General features: G+C 36.0%; 1 protein-coding gene across 4 annotated transcripts in view; it reads left to right on the top strand.

Moving 5' to 3' along the window:
* The first annotated feature begins 2413 nt into the window (after positions 1–2413).
* Positions 2414–17568, top strand: part of LOC145482746 (uncharacterized) — a 36318-nt gene continuing 21163 nt past the window's right edge. For 3 of the 4 annotated variants that reach the window (XR_014048802.1, XR_014048804.1, XR_014048805.1), the window contains exon 1: positions 14028–16173. The gene's annotated coding sequence lies outside the window, so the exon portion shown is untranslated. The other variant, XR_014048803.1, reaches the window with a different exon arrangement.

Raw genomic sequence — 17568 nt, 5'->3', positions numbered from 1 at the left:
CGATATTTGAGTTTTTTATGTCGTAATAACTGTTTGTACTGTCTTCTTACAGACACATATTCTAGTCAAGTTTGCTTGTCGAAAGGATTTTTATTGGTGTTATGTGAAAGGCGGCTTAAAAGTTTTCTTACATTACAGCAGTCACTATCAAACCAAATTTGAGAGTGCCTTTTTTTTTTAAATACAAACCATATGTAATAAATGTATGTAAATGATATTCTTGTGACAGAGAACTGGACAGGGCAAGAACTTCTCCTTTTGTAAATTTATATATTAATTCCTCTCAGTGCTGTCAAAATGTCTCGGGAACTTTCATTTTTGATAGCCCATTATTTTCCACCATACCTAGCACAGAAGCTCGCCAAATCCTAACTAATAACCAATATGCGTGTATCTCTGGCATTTGCTGTGTACTATGTGTATATTCTGTTATCCTGCCTTAACTGCTAGAAACAATTTTGACAGAGCTGTTTCAACAGTTTCACTTAAATTAATTTCCAGTAACAGCACTACATGTAGCAGTGTTCCCTTGTGAGATAACTTTAAGAATTCCTAGGAATTCCTAGGAATTTCCTAAGAATTCCTAAGAAAAAATTCCTAGGAATTCCTAGGAATCTAAGGTGTGAATTTTCACGGTAATTCGGACTCGGAATTCCTAGGAATTCCAACTGAAATATACTCACCTTGAAAATTCCTTAAAATTCTCAAAAATTCCTGGGAATTTCTGAGAATAACTTGGAATTTGTAGGATTTTTTGAGAATAGGTTGGAATTTTTTGGAAAATCTGAGAAAAACTGGGAATTTTGTATCATTTGTAGGCCAGACAAAATTTCGATGATTAATGCCCAGCATTAAAATAACAAATAAAGTCACTGATATCACATCAAACAGGTTTTAAATCAATGGTTTATTACATTGGCTTTCATGAATTTAAACATAAGAATAATTATCCTGTTTCTTTTTCATTACATCAAGAATCAAAAGTAAAACTGAAAACAGATATGAAGGTCAAACTTTTGCATGTTTGATAAAAAGAGAACTTTTTCAGATAATTTACTTACTTTTTTGGTTTACAAATCCAACAATTTTCCATACACAAGATTTTAGCTTAAATTATTGTTATTATGTGGAACAAATCTGGATTTTCATGAATGTAAGGAATCAATGATAAGAACAAAACTGAAACAATCCTTAAAATTAAAAAAAGGCTGAGTTTGGGCAAACTTAGCTGCTGTTCAGTTATTTCTGTTGATTCCACAGCTTCTTTTGTTGCCCTCTAATTAGGGTGTCAACAGCTAGCCTCTTCATGTTCATCTTTGTTGTATGACAACTAAAACAAAATTTAAAAAATACATTACATTGCGATATATATGAGGTACTGTAAGACTGAGATCCAAATATTTATGTGCTCACAGTTTAATACATGCAGCTAATTAAGACCTGACTGTAAGCTGGTTGAAATGTTAAGAGAAGACTTGATAATTGTGAAGGTGCTTGTATACTATTGATAAATATGTTTCATAAATCTTGAGCCTACAGTAGATTAAATCAAGGTTTTCCTTCTTCTATAAGTGTATCAACAACTCTCGAATTGGAGGATACACTGTATATATATCACGGTTTTTAGCCAAATTTAGACATTAGAAATATTAAAAAAGACACTTAAAACATTAAAGGAACATTTACACTGTAAATAATAGAGTAAACACAAAAGAATATACAGATGGACAAAAATTGAAGATCAACACGGATTGCCATACAGTCAGGCTGAAACACACAGGAGACATCAAACTCATGCACACTGTGGCTGCCTCGTTGGAGTTTTTGTCAAGAACTATGACTGGGATCAGAGAGAACTGCTATGTTTATTTCATTTGAACAAGTGAAGCGAGAGAAACGACTTGTTCCTCGCAAATCAAATTGTTTAGGCCCGCACTCTGGGCAACCTAAATTGTTTCAACTTTGCTTTAGCCAGAATTCATTTCATGCCATGACTGAGTGACCCACTCATGTATGATTCGTGATGATAAAGTTCATTCAAAAGCTTTTGTCTAAATACAAGAATTTATGTTGTATAATATAAGGTTACTTGAATTCGATTACTCACCAAATAATTTTGTATACGGCTAATCTGCCCTTTGAATTTTTTCCCGTTGAAACATCCACAGTAAGACTTTCTTTTAGCTCCAAATCTTCGCCAAGAATAACTTGTTTCTCGTTAATGACACTCACGCTGTTTTCTTCTGGTCACAGGACCGCAGCAAAAACCATTTTGATATAATTTTGGAAGTGAAATCTACTAAAACGCACGAGCGATCAACCGCTGAATTAACGCTGAATTCAAAGATGGGCGCCAAAAGAGAATGAATAACGCGATCTTTGTCACGTTCAGTCACCAGGATAGTCACGTGAAAATTCGCATGCTGTGATTGGTTCAGTTGATCAGTTGAGGAGAGAATGGAAACTAGAGAAGAACGAGAGAGACACTGGCAACGAGGTTGTACCGTTGCAGTTATGTCCTATGTAGCAAACATGTCCTCTGACGTAATGTGATATACGGAGCCAATCATATCATGCGTTCTATCTAATAACACGCAGCATAAGACTGGTAACTAAACTCCGTTGCAGTTCGGTCTTCGAGCAAAATTGATTTTTGGAGGGGTAGCGTTCGGAAGCAGTATTTGACTTTGTATGTCTCTACTCTGAACCAGAGTGACTCTGAACGTAAATATGCAGCGACTATTTGCAAGAATGGCATTTACCTCACAAGATTTCTATCGGAAATTGACCGCTTAGTGTATTTTCAGTTTCAAATTCAACATGAAAGTTCGATCGAAGATTTAAACAGTGGTTGCTCTCCGGTTTGCGAACTGCGTGTTCCCGGCCAGCCAATATTAAACTCCGCGCTTTGATTATCCTCAAATTATTCAGATCGTTTAATGATATTACAGAGGCAAAACAAAATTTCTGAGAAGCAGTGTAACCAATTTTAGTTTCGGTGCTGTAAAACTACCACTCAATCTGCGCAATATTTCTCTATTCCCAATCTTGTCACTCACACGAAATCCGGTTCGCGAAAGCCCTCTTCTCAGTATAAGTTTGTTGAGGCTGACTGAACCTTTTTGGGTAAGCCGTCTCCTGTAGCATCGAACATTTATTACAGAAATTTTCTTGTCGAGCAGATTTTTATGGCCGGAGTGCTTTCTAACTGTTCCTAGTTCGATTTGCTTTACAAAACAGCAGTAGTAGTCAAAAAACCACAGAGCACTTTGTGGCGTCAGTGAAAACACCACAGAGCGCTTTGTGGCCTACTCAAAACACCACAGAGCGCTTTGTGGCCTATTTAAAACACCACAAAGCGCTATGTGGTGTTTTATTTTGGGATTTAACATTGAAAACTGGATGGCTCGTTGACTCGCAAATATCTCACAGCTATTTTCTGAAATAATTTGGTTTTTCCAATTTTTCACACCACAAAGCGCTTTGTGGCCTATTCAAAACACCGCAAAGCGCTTTGTGGCCTATTCAAAACACCACAAAGCGCTTTGTGGTCTATTCAATACACCACAAAGCGCTTTGTGGTCGTCATCGTAATCATAGCGATTCTGTCAGTGGAAATTATACTATGTGGACAAAACTGGCAGAGGGGCTCTCTTATTTTGACAGGGAGGTTGGCAAGATTTTCGCACCACCCCTTACATTAATTATGCATGCAATTTTTTGACTGACTCGTTCTTTTCACGATTGCTGTTTGAGTATAATGTGATAGTTTGAGATAGTTGCATACATAATTAATGTATGGCGCTGTACGGAAATCGTACCTGGAGGTTAGCCGAGTGCTCTTAAAGAAACCTCTGAAAGGAACCAATAGATTTTCGCAAACGTGCTGAGCAAGGTTATGTTGAACACTATTTCAGTTTTTGTTTTTAGAAAGAAATATCACCGAACCTCCGATATAAGACTTGATACCCTTATAAGTACTCGTTATGGTTATCAGAGAGAGCACTGACTGCTAATGAGATTTGCATTCCTGGGATCGGCTGGAACTAGCTACAACGGGTACGTGTTACTAACCGGGAGAGACGATGAAATGAAAGCAGAAGGTTGAAAATTAGGAATTCAGTGATACCTCAACCTATCACTTGTTTCGGTTAGAGAATCTTAGAGGGATTTATTATGTTCATTGATTTATAGCTATATTGTTAGTTCTCGTTTGTAGGCACACCCCTCAGGAATTTAGCATTGAACATGGAATGAAACTTTAGTCGGATACTGATATGGGTATTTCTTTTTTTAACCAGTCTATGGATCTCGCCGTAACATTGCAAGGCGAAGAACTCGACCAATGTTTTACCAACACGGACCTCATACTAGTTCAATAACATAATTCAGTTATGACAAAGAAGATTACAAATCTTTTTTTATTTATTTATGGCTAGACTGGAATTTATACAACTGGTGTTTTCATGAGCAGGTATAATTACCATTATCACTATCAACTGGAATCTTATAGATCTTTCTACACACGGGCGAACCAAAACAATCTGACTTGTGACCTTGAATTAATTGGCTTGAATTATCTGCAATGCTCACGTATGATACAAACCGTTGCTTTATCCAAACATTTTCGAAAATTATATTTTAGGGCATGTTTTTAGCCTGTGTTGTAAAACCACTATAATCTTGAGATTTGTATTGTTACAAAGGCAAAATAACCAAAGTTAGAATTAGTTTGAGAAATTCTATTTTTGACAGATAAATGCCTTTTGGACATACTAATATAATACTTATCATTGCATTTACAGTGGTGCACTTCTAACACAGACCACCAAACTAATTTTTTTTCATCATTTTTTGACATGTTTTCAACAACTTTACTATGGCTTCCATTCAAATCTGGCAAAACCAAATTATGAAAAGAAATGTGAGAGGTGGAGTTGTCGACTGATCAACAGGTTACATGATGCTTGATATTTTCACCATTCATGCATTTTGATTAGCTTATTTAAACCAAGGAAGGTGGACACAGTTAGTCAGGCACGACTGTGGCTGGGTTCTTATTACAAAGATGAAAAGTTCTGTCACTCTTTTGTCCCTTAAATCTAGATCCAACAAACTAGTCACAGGCAACACAGTGATTTGTGGTTCATTTAGTAAAAAAAAAAGTAATGACATATTTTCTTCAGCCTTTGAGCTTGGGCTAATTTGAATAAGCTGTTGTAAATGTAGAACAATCAAAACAATTTCAGACTCATCCTCTATTTACTTAATTATTACTTATTAATACATCTGTTAAAAAAATCCTGATAAAAATTTAAAAAATCTACGAAATAAATACTGATTTTATCACTGTCACTAAACTCATCCTCTATTAACTTTCTGTAGAGGTGTTCATCATCATTGTCTTGTTCTTCTTGCCCTTCCACTTGTTCTTCTTGATCCTCTTGTCCTTCTTCTTCTTTGTCTTCTTCTAACTCCCCCTCCTCCTCATCGATCATATCATCTAATGCCTCCAGGTATGGTTTGGCCACGCTATTAAAAATATGGAGATGGATTTACTTCATTAATAGACACAACAATATTGTGGAAAACTGAAACTTTCTGTGAAGGGGCCTGTTACGGCTATTTCGTGTTTTCTTTGTGTCCTTTTTTGTTCCCTATGTTAATGTATTTTTTCACATTCTGCATGCTTTTTTTCTCGCGTCGTATGTAAATTTCGTTGCGTATATATTTGTGTTATCCTTTCATGTTCGTTTAGTGCTAGTTTATCGTCCGGTACACTTGTATCTTCTTGGTTCCCTGAACCCCGTTGCCAGCATTTTGGTAAGCCGTTTAGTTTATCGTCTGTTTGTGTTTTCCTCTTAGTTTTCTGCCGTCTTCAGTTAGTTATTTGTAGTAATTCGTTTCATGTTTATCTTTAGGAATTTACCTTCCTCCTACGGAAAGTGAAATAAATTTGCTGGACTAATTGAAACTCGCTTTAAGTTGTGTCTGAAGTCGGCCCTTTGCCTCTTCAGGGCCCATTTCTTGAAACTTCCTGGCTATTCAAGGGCTTGTCATTTTACAAGGACCGTTTTCAGGCTGCTGTTTTGGGCCCAAAGCACCAAACTACCTAATGAAACTGAAATCAGTTTTTAAAAAGAGCATTGGAATTACGATCTAAAGTACAACAGTAATATTATTATAATTCAAATTATAAATATTCATACTGTATTTTGAAAGTGGAAGTTTTTTCACGAGGAATGTGAACGCCTTAAAGAGATCTTTTCCCGACTGTGCTATCCTGACGACCTTGTGCAGTCAATCATTCGTAGATTTATTGAATCAAAAGTGTCCGAGGATTCACATACTCGAGTGGCCGATAAAAGAGAAGCCCCAGTCAGAATCGTGTTGCCCTACAAGGACCAGAAATCTGCAAACGTAGTACGTAAACAGCTGGCTGACCTCAGTCGGAAGATCAACGTAGATATTAACCCAGTTTACACAAGTAGAAAGATCAAGGATGAAATTAAGGTCAGGGAAGACAAGCAGCCTCTTGTTAGTCAACAATGCGTGGTGTATTCATTTCAGTGTGGCCTGTGTGATGCAGGCTATGTCGGTTACACGTGCCGACACCTACACCAACGAATTGAAGAACACAAAGGATCGGCAATCGGAAACCACCTCAGAGAGCAGCACGATATGGAGCCAGAAGACATCGCACAGAGTTTTCGAATGTTAAGAAAGTGTCAGAACAAATTTGGCTACCTTATTTTTGAAATGTTTTTTTTATCAAAGAACTGAAACCAATGCTAAACAAACAGTGCGATTCAATTCGCGCCCAATTATTTGTTTAGAGCAATTCTTGCTAAGATTACTTTATTTTTCCATTGTATATTTTTAACACTTTTTCACATATTTTATCACATTTTAGCGTTCGCCACATTTTTATCTATTATAAGTTGTTTTTAACATATTTATGGCTATATGCTATTGTAGAAAATTTACTCACTTGAAAATGACCTCGTAGAGGTCGAAACGTCGTGACTTTTTAGGGCTAGTTTTTATTTCAAAATCGATTTCTAAGAAACTACTTATTAACATACTGTATTTCTATACCTAACTAAGAAAACCAGTTTTTGATTAATATGATGCAAATGGACTTCTCTATAAACTCACTTCCTTCAACTTAATGTCTGCTAATTTTTCACGCAAATAGCAAACCACCAGTTGTGATTGCAGTTACCCGTCTCACCCTACATAGCAATTTTCAATTTGGTTTCAAAATTAACTTGCATTTGGGTTTGCATCACTGTGCTCTGTTTTGCATCCTGTACTTTCTTTGTTGCGTTGTTTGTAATATTGTTAATACTCTGGTTCTGGTTTCAAGGCACTTCAATGAAAACTGTTCATACATCACTTCCTTCCTGCATGAGATGAAGTAATAGTTAAAAGCACATGCCATTTTTGGTCTGGGACATTGATGGGGATTCCTGGACAGGCCCCCAGAGGAGCTCCCATCTGCTTTCAAAATTGCATCATTACCCTAGCAAAACTACTGCCAGTCCTAAACCCCACATTAGAATTTAAAATCCTTAAAACTCATAGTCTTGTTGTTATTGGGATAAGATGTTCTAGGTTCCGAGCTACTTTGTCTGAAACACCTCACAAGATTAGAAGCCACAGATTTAGGAAAGCCATTCCCTAACAGAACGTTTTCATCATTGTTCTTTGTTTCTGAATGAGAGAGTTTATTTCACATATACGAGAAGCCTGGTGCAACAAGGCCTAACCCAAGTAATTTTGGCAAGTCAACGTACTTGACTAGAAAACAAGACATTCTGTCCAGTGTTTGTGTGATTCCTATAAATGTCAATGGATGTTCTTTTCAGAGATATGTCCAGGAAATGGATCAAGTCATCTTCAAATTTGTTGACTGTAAAACATGTCAGATTTATTTGGTTTGTCCATCAACAGCATATCTTCAAAATAACGTCCATAAAACTACTCATTTATAAGGCCACTGTCAAGCATTTTACGAACAATATCATTTTTGAGTTCTGTCATGATAAAAAAAAACAACGGCCTAATGAAGAACCCAACAAAATGCCATCAATTTGGTTGTCGAGTGCTCTCTTAATTAAGTTGGTGTTAATCAATTTATTGTCATTAACTCCAAAGAAACCAATCTGAACAACTGTCAGGGCTTGCAAACTCCAGTTCCTCTTAGAGTGAAAACAAGGTGTTTTCCTTCCACATCTACATGGGAGAGTATCATAATTTATGTGGGTGGTGGTGGTGTATCGAGTTGTGTTTGACAAACCCTTTTCATTTTTTATGTTTCTACATATAGCAATATAAAGGAACTGTTTTCTAACTGTTTAATAGCAAACCACTTTATTTTTAAAAAGTGCCTGTTATTTTTAGTTAAAGTTAATTTGGCTAACAATTCCTTTCTATTTAAATGTATGTTGCTTGAAAACTGTGATCTGGTGGCCCTAGATGCAATTTGAGTTTTTCTGTAATTTTGAAAAGTCAAGCCCCGCTGTTTGTTATTAATATTGTATCAAAAGGATGACACCATTCTTATCATGGTTATTCTATTGATTCCATTTCATCGTTACTTAAGGTGGTTCTGCAGTTATTGTGGGCACACTACCCCATGTCAAAGTTTGCAACATAAATTTTGGGGCTTTGAAGTGTTGGCTAAGAAATTTTGGGAAATATTTTGTCTTACACTCGGTGATAATGTTACTTAATTCCATTTACTGGGGAAAATATTTTTATTCTTACTGGTGTTTGACTGGACCCCATTTTTTGGACAACAACACTACCAGTAAAAAAAATTTTGCTGGCATACTTTTACTCAATTTCTGGAACCAGCTTATTCTGCCTTAATACAAACCATGCCCAAGTTTTGGGGAAATCATTTGAGCAGAAGTTCAGAAGTATTAACTTACAGGTCAAAGACATGTAAACTCAACTCTAACATTCACTGAAAGTTTCTACAATTGACTCTCATTTCCAAAACAAGCCATGAACCCAAATTTTGTGAGAAGCTTGCCCCAAAGCTTGCTAAATAAAAGTGGCTAGTCAATTAGTGATCATGCGAACCATAAAAAGCATGAATCCCTAGTTCTTAAAATACTATAAAATGCTTGATAACCTCATTGAATTTTCAAAGATGCATTTTGCAACAGTATTTGGAAATAACTTTTGTGTCAAAGTCTTTTCACACAAATTGTACGGTACGGCAATATTTTGGCTATAAGTTTTACTGTTGTGACTCAAAAAGAAATGGGGCACTGTTGTCAGGATTGTAAGCTACTCCCCGACTGATCTCTGGTGAGGAAGAGAAGCAGTTTTATTAATCTATGATTACAAATACAAAATAGGCACTACAGGTACAGGCTGAGCCATCTTTTTGCCATTCCTTAATATATAGTTAAAAAGACAATTATTAATAATAACAATAATAATAAATAAAAATAGCAATAAAAACAACAACGATGACAACAAAAATAATAACAATAATATTAATGATAATGATGTGCTTCTGGGCATGAATTATGTTTTCATTCATGACAGTTGGTTCATTGTATTTGACCAGTAAAAGTGCTTCACTGGGTCTATTTGTTAGAAAAGTGGAGTCTCATCAAAATGTGTGGGCACAGTTCATGGATGTTTAAAATCTTGTGAGGGTTGTGCTCTATGACTGATTAATCACCCAATGAATCACTGTTGCAACACCAAAACAAAAAGGCAAGTTTATAAAAAAGTTGAGCATTTCTGCAAGTTGAAATTTTCTCGTGAGTGCTAATGGGCAACAAAAGTCTACCAGGTAGGCAACTAAAAAGACACACGGGGAACCAACAAAAACAGAACTAGTTGCCCAAAGGGCAAGTTAGCAAGAAAGTTAGTGTCGAACACTGCATTAATAGCCATCAAGCTCATTCTAAGAGCTTTGCGGGATCCAAAAGTTTTCCTTACTCTGCCTCCTCAACTCCTCAACCTCTCTTAATTCATTTATGTTTGTTGTGCCCCAAACCATTGCAGGAAAGAAAGTGAGTGCTTTGCAGGCTGTAAGTATACATGTAGAATACAGTAGGGGCAATTGTACATGTATGGTTTACCAGCTTTGTCATTTAAGTTAAGGTTGTCATTTGCTAACACAGAAAGCTCAACTTCCTACAAGATGTCTTGTTCACAGCTTTTGGGGTTTTAAATAAGAGTCACAACAAAGAATAGAAAAAATATCTGCACTGCGACAAATGCTTGAGTAACTACAAATGATATGCAAATATCTTCTGTGTAACATGCAGCAAAAATTGCTTGTATCACTGCCATACATCTATACCTTAACCTATAATATACCACAGAACCTCCCAAACTACCGGTAAGTTGAGACTTTTATTTTATATCAATTTTAAAAACAAAATTATTTTGTTCTAGTGGGGACAATGGGTTGTTGACTAGTTTAATGGATACACAAGAATAATAAGCTGTGCATTAACGTGGTACTGTACAATCACTTCTTCCTTAAGATTTTGAAACTCCATCTACTAAACACTCCCTGTGCTAAATTTTAAGCCTTCATAGCAAGGATGAAAAGGAATTAAAAACTAGAAACTGGCTAATTTATCCAGGTGCGAAGAAGATGTGTTTTGAAAAATAGTTGGCCTTCTCTAACACATAATAGTTGGCTTTCTCTAATACATAAAAGTTGGCTTCCTCTAACACATTTGGTTTGCAATGTTCTTCTTAGTATTGCTGGAGTACTTAGTGTACAAGAAAAAACTCATAAGCTAACCAGATATTGAAGTATAATATGAGGACATAAGCCCTAAAATTCTTGAGAAAGTGCTGCCATTACAGTTAAGACCCAATTACGTACAGGTAACAAAAAAATGAATTATTTTGGCAAGACACAACTCTAAAAAAGTTATCAATGCATGGCAACTGATACATATCATGGTAAGGGCTGATGCTCACCATCCCTAGTTCCTTCTCTACTACAACTTTCTTCGGTTTGTGCATGTTTTCCCTCATCCAACCCATGGTGATCATCCATTACTGCAAAAACAGAAATTCAAAGCATTATTGTTAAACACAAAATCACACAAATGCAATTATATTTTAAGTTACACTGACTGTTTTAAAATAACATACATGTACAGCCTTGTAGATTAAAAGCTGTTCCTCAGTAAAGGGAAATTTAAAAGAAAACAAAATTCAATCAGAAACAACTGCAAGAGTATGACTATCTTATCAAGACCTAGGTTTTTAAAGTCTATTTCAACTGACAATGAAACCAAAACAGAACAGACTGAATCTCTAGTGGCAAAGTTTAGCTGGTGAGAAGTACATCTTATTATATGGCTAGCTCCGCGAGCAGGCAAGATGAATCAAATCCTACGCTGTGATTGGCTACCCAAGCGGGCAAGATGGAGCTATCTTGCCCGCTCGGGACTACCTGCGTGTCCCGCAAGAAAAATTTCCCCGAAAGCCATATAATAAATCCTTTATTGACCAAGCTTGTTCATTCAAGATGGCTGGATATTGGCCTCGTTCTTTTTTTGCGAGTTTATGGACCTCGACTCCGTCTCGGTCCATAAACTCGCAAAAAATGAACTTGGCCAATATCCAGCCATCTTGACCTCACACTTGGTCAATAACCCATATATATTTACCAAGAGATAAAAGCATCCTTGAGAATAAAAATACAAGTAGATAAACAAACTGTTTGCTCCTTCTTTAATTGTTTTTACATTAAAAGAACAAAAAAAAACCAAGTATCCAAAAACATGAATAAATTCTCCAAAAGATAACAAGAATGGCAATGTTCCTCACACAAGAGCTGGCACAAAGAGATAATGGCAATGCCACCTAATGAAGACATGACAAGGTATTGGCATGTATCCCTATTTAAACAATAGAGAGTTTCTGTCGAGGAACTATCGGTTGATAGTTGCCCCATGGAAATTTGATGTTCTTAAAACAAATATGCTAGTTTTAAGAACATCAAATTTCCAAGGGACAACTATCAACTGATAGTTCCGAGACATAAACACTCTATTGTCTTTATCGTTCACCCCTAAATTTTCTTCCGCACGCCAGTTCAAAATTCACATTGAATTATTTTCAACTTTTTTAGATGAAAGCCATGGAAGGTCGTTGAAGCCAAATGTAAAATTTGAAAAGGAAAACAGGCAAAAACCCACTTAATATATTTCAATTGTTTACTTTCTGTAAGCCCGCTTCTTTACAGAAACATTTACACAACGAGTACTATCCATCCGGTTATTTTCCTCAGACAGGCACTATGGGCTGATAGTGTCTCTCCACGGATGAACACTATTGCATCACGTGATCCATTTAAACCAATAAGAATCAGAGAAAATTCAGTGGTGAACTATAATATGTACTAATTGGACCAGCCGCATAGAAAAGAAAACCTAGGCTAGCAAGCAGCCTCACATGATGACTATACACACTGCGTGTCTACTAAACACTGCTTCGTAACAAACAGCTTAAAGGTAGCAAGTCAGCAACAGAGGAAAAGAAGAACAGAAGGACAAACAACCCTGACCTTAACTGGTGATTCCTTAGCACTATATTGCGAACGCTTCAAGTGCAGAATTTTACACTTATTCAATAGCATCAAAAACAAAATCATTACTCATGGATTGTATGTTATTTGGATTATTTTCGATTCTTTTGCATAAGTTGTTTATTATGTTGTTCCTTATGCTCAAAAATTCATGTATGCCTATCAAAGTTCATCAAAAAACTGTACCTTCCAGCCACCGCAAAATGTAATGCGGAGTGATAAAATAAATGAATAGTACTATTTAAAAGACCTGGCAAAATAGGGTAAGACTGGTACATCATATCTCTTTTGCAAGCATGGTGACCTATTTTAATTTATTTTTAGAGACTGCTTGGTAGGAAACATTCAGGGAAATGTATTGTGCATTTGTTTTCATGATTGTGCCCAGGAGATTACTTTAAGCTTACTTTAACATCGGTAGAAATCATTCCCAATACTGATAGAAGCAAAGAAATACCAGACAAAATAAAGGCTCGAAAGTTCAAACTGTCACAAGAATGGTAAACTCGATTTCTTGACATCCTGAACTAAACTCAAATTTCTTGAACTGTAACCAATTTCAATCCTTGCAATCCGGCACATTATTTCGAAACTACTGTTTTTGCTTTGCTCTATAGCATTTTTATCCAACTAAGCTGTATATTTGATGGCATTTGGCGATACAAGGTGGTAATAAGCTGAGTGAAAATTTGCTCTGTCTGCACGACAGCGTTTCTTTATGCCCGTGACGGAGGCAGATCTTAATTGCAAAATTCAAAACACAACAGTGTGGACTATACAAACTAGTGCCAGCTCAGTTCGTGCCGCTTGAAAGCAACACGATCAACAAAACTTACATTGCTGATGAACATGTCGAAATGGCTTCGTAGACTTGAGCCATATAAATTGCTCACTCCATTTCTACAAACAACATAATACAATACACTACACTTCACAAAGCTTCTTACCAACAATATTAGGCTTCAAAGGCAGCTGTAAATGTGTTTCGGAACATGCAGAAAGATCCGGCAAAACACCCTCACGATAAAAATCACAATCGATAGGTTTCGAGCTTTCAACTGGCAAACACCGTCCCGTCCCCTAGTAAAATAATCTCAGAGGACACGATCACAACGCATTTTCATTGGAAGAAACAACAACACATACAATTGGTCAAAAGGTGTTAGACATGTCTGCCACGCAGGACGAAAGTGCAACGCTACACGAGGTTGCCGGACCGGTCGCTTTCAATGGCAAGTCTGTTTCCCTTTCCACGCTGTTTTGGTGGTCTTCTGAAAGAACGGTCTTGCTTCAAAAGGAAAAAACTACACAAACGTTTTACGAAGAAATCAAGGAGGAAAATGGAACGTACTTTAACTGGTTGATCTGTTCTCGATGGTTGTCGAGATAACAAAGGATCGTGAGGCACTTAAATCAAGTTCACTGCAAAGGTAAGGAATCCAATTTTATAGGGATTTTCTGTTATGATAAGCTATAATTGTAAGTAAATCAAACTAAGCAATGCATTGTGTGCTCTTTAAAAACCCCAAAATTCCGAAATTCACCTAAAAGGTTTCAGATCGACCTGAGGAAACGAGATAAATTCTGCGAAATAAGCTTAAGCTTGTTGTATTAGTCCACCAAATCTATTTTGAGAGCCCACGTGTTTCAACACCCAGTCAGCACAATGCAGCAAGTATAAATTTGCAATGCTTGTCATTTTTTCCTTTGAATTATTTATAAGGATTAACATGATATGAGATCTATAGTCTTTTCAATACATCAAGATGTAGGGGTTTTTTATTTGCACTGTCATTTATTTATGTCAGTTATTTATTTGTTTCTCACTGACTCATAATCTTTTTGATTCTTTTGATTTTGTTGTGTCATGAATTAAAGTGACCGCAAGGACAAGGAAATACAAGAAACATATTGATGATCCCACTATACCCATACCAAAATCTACAAGATTCGACCACATAAATCGCTTAAAGCAGTCTTCACAGGCCAGTTGACGTCATCTCCCTCTCTTGCATCCCTTTTTCCTGGAGATCATTTCCAGCACCATGAACAGAACACCTCAGAGTTTTCGGCTCACCTGAGTGAGATGGCTGTTGGCAAAAATGTTGTGGATGACTTTGATGGATTATGGAGTGAACCTTTATGCAAGAATTGAAGCTTCACAGAAGCATTTGATGAAACCAAGTTGCCTATACCTGAAAAGACTACAGAAATACCAATTGATGTAATACACAACAACTCAGATTTGTCCACAGACAGTGATTCAGGTAATGATGTTGAAGTTTCAGTTCCGACTCCTCTGAAGAAATTGAGAACTCTGACACTGATGGCCATTCACTGGACTCCCCAGATGAAAGTGAAACTAGTGGTTCCCAAGAAAAAACATTAATTGTTCTGCCAAAGAATATGCCTGTATGGCTATTCTGGCCTTAATTTCAAGACATTGTATGACAATGAGAGGCTCCTAAAGATATCCTTGTTTTAATGAAACTACCGGTAATTTGTCCAGAGAATGTCACAGTACAGTTTTACAAATGTACAGCAAGTGTGTGGAAACTGTGAGCTTTTCATTTATGACATCTGTGAGAGATGTCTTCTTCTTTTTCCTAAAGTCATAAAGGATCAAGTCAAAAATTGTTCAACAGTGGGCTGTAATGGGTATGTGTGTGAATCTACAATTATATTAAATATATACGTGCATATATATACTTTTGGTTTTATTGAAATTGTAAATAATATATATTCATTTATGCTGACAGAATTTTTTGCTTTATCTATTTATCAAATCTAACAGCATCCATTTTTCTATCAGTTAAACTCTGGGTGTTTGATTTAAGGGTCCATACGGGCACGTATACACTAACAAATCATGTTGGATCTAAAAAGCAATGTTATCAGTGCTATAGTTTTATGTTGAGTTGTCAGACTTAAGCTGGAATTAATGTACATTTGTTTGGAAATAATTATCTTGGAGCTTGACAACAATAAAAAGGTATGGAACTCCAGAGAAATGATAGTGTTGATTTTTACTAATTCACAGAAACTGATTCATGCACTGAGTTCATCTTTAATTTATAGAAATTTCCAACAATATTTCATGTGTTTTAGCTATTCCCAAAAATTCCTAGGTATTCCAAACACATTTTTTAAAACAGTCTGGGAAATAATAGGAGTTCCTAGGAATTCCCAATAATTCCCAGTCATACTTTTCACTATTCCCAAATATTCCCAGAAATTCCAAGGTCTTGGATTAAGCATAATTTGCATGGCTTGGAATAACTTGGAATTCCTAGGAATTCCCAATAATTCCCAGTCATACTTCCACTATTCCCAAATATACCCAGAAATTCCAAGGTCTTGGATAAAGCATAATTTGCATGTCTTGGAATAACTTGGAATTCCTAGGAATTCCCAGACTACTGGGAATTTATTTCGCAGGGGTTATTGAGAGCTTTACGGAGGGTTTTAAATTTTTATTTGTTTATGATTATAGAAGACAACAAAATATACATGTGTATACATGTACATAACCTGATGTTGGTGTTGGTTGCGAATCGTAGTTCATAACAGTCATCCTATTACAGGTGAGGGGGGAAAATTTAGAACATCTCTTCCCCCAGCACACCTTCTGTCTACAGGTGCAATAATTGAGAGGTTATATATATATGTATGTATGTATGTATGTATGTATGTATGTATGTATGTATGTATGTATGTATGTATGTATGTATGTATGTATGTATGTATGTATGTATGTATGTATGTATGTATGTATGTATGTATGTATGTATGTATGTATGTATGTATGTATGTATGTATGTATGTATGTATGTATGTATGTATGTATGTATGTATGTATGTATGTATGTATGTATGTATGTATGTATGTATGTATGTATGTATGTATGTATGTATGTATGTATGTATGTATGTATGTATGTATGTATGTATGTATGTATGTATGTATGTATGTATGTATGTATGTATGTATGTATGTATGTATGTATGTATGTATGTATGTATGTATGTATGTATGTATGTATGTATGTATGTATGTATATATAGGCAATTGTGGAAAACGAGGACGGACAACTTCGAGCGAAAAAAATATATATATACAGTAAAAAATCTAAGAAATCTAAAAAAAGGTTTAAAAATTTAATAAAAATAAACGTTTCGGTCAAAGACCTTCATCAGTTGCAGTGTAAGTGAATAATAAATTACAATAACCTTAAATAAGTTTACAGTATAAAAAATGACATCATATTACAAAGATGATTACATAACAGGGCGTGGTAACACATGAAAACGAAAAAATTAACCAATGATAAACAATCGGTGATTACTAAGCGAGATACTATGACAATGCGGTACAAAACTCAAAAGACACAAACCAAATAAGAATAAATAATCGAATATAATACAAATAAGATTAATATCAAAAAAGTAACGCGATTCGTCGAGTCCGCCGAAAGTGTGAAGGGACCCGCGTGTAAAATATTCAATGTTCAAAAAAGGCGGTCCCAAAATCCCCAAACAAAGCCCTTGAAACTATGCCGCGGCAAGGCACAACAGGCGCCCTAAACAGGGCCCTTAAACAACAATAATGTAATAAATTCCCCGATGGGGGCCCCTGAGAAAACCTAGCGCTAACAAAGCTAACAAGATCCAAGGTCAGGGCCTTTGAACACCTGAACTAAGATAACCGCCAAATTTGCAAGTTATTTTTGCGCTAATTGTAGTTTATTCTTTTTTTCGAGTGGAATTCCTGACGTTTGTTCAAGCCAAAAGGTGCCAGAGAGAACAACTGTGCACTCCAATATGCCTCTTTAGTGATTAAAAGCTTTTCGATGTTACTTGTATTGTTTGCATTTATCTGCACTTGATCAATACACTGGAAAGAAAAGTCGTTTAAGTCGTGCGGTGTTCTGTTGAAATGCACCGCTACCTCACAAGTCTTTTTCTTGGTCAGCATAGCA

Source organism: Orbicella franksi, chromosome 3 (assembly GCF_964199315.1).
Source record: "Orbicella franksi chromosome 3, jaOrbFran1.1, whole genome shotgun sequence".
Classification (NCBI taxonomy): domain Eukaryota; kingdom Metazoa; phylum Cnidaria; class Anthozoa; order Scleractinia; family Merulinidae; genus Orbicella; species Orbicella franksi.
The sequence above is the reverse complement of the archived record's forward strand: the minus strand, read 5'-3'. Positions and strand labels throughout refer to the sequence as shown.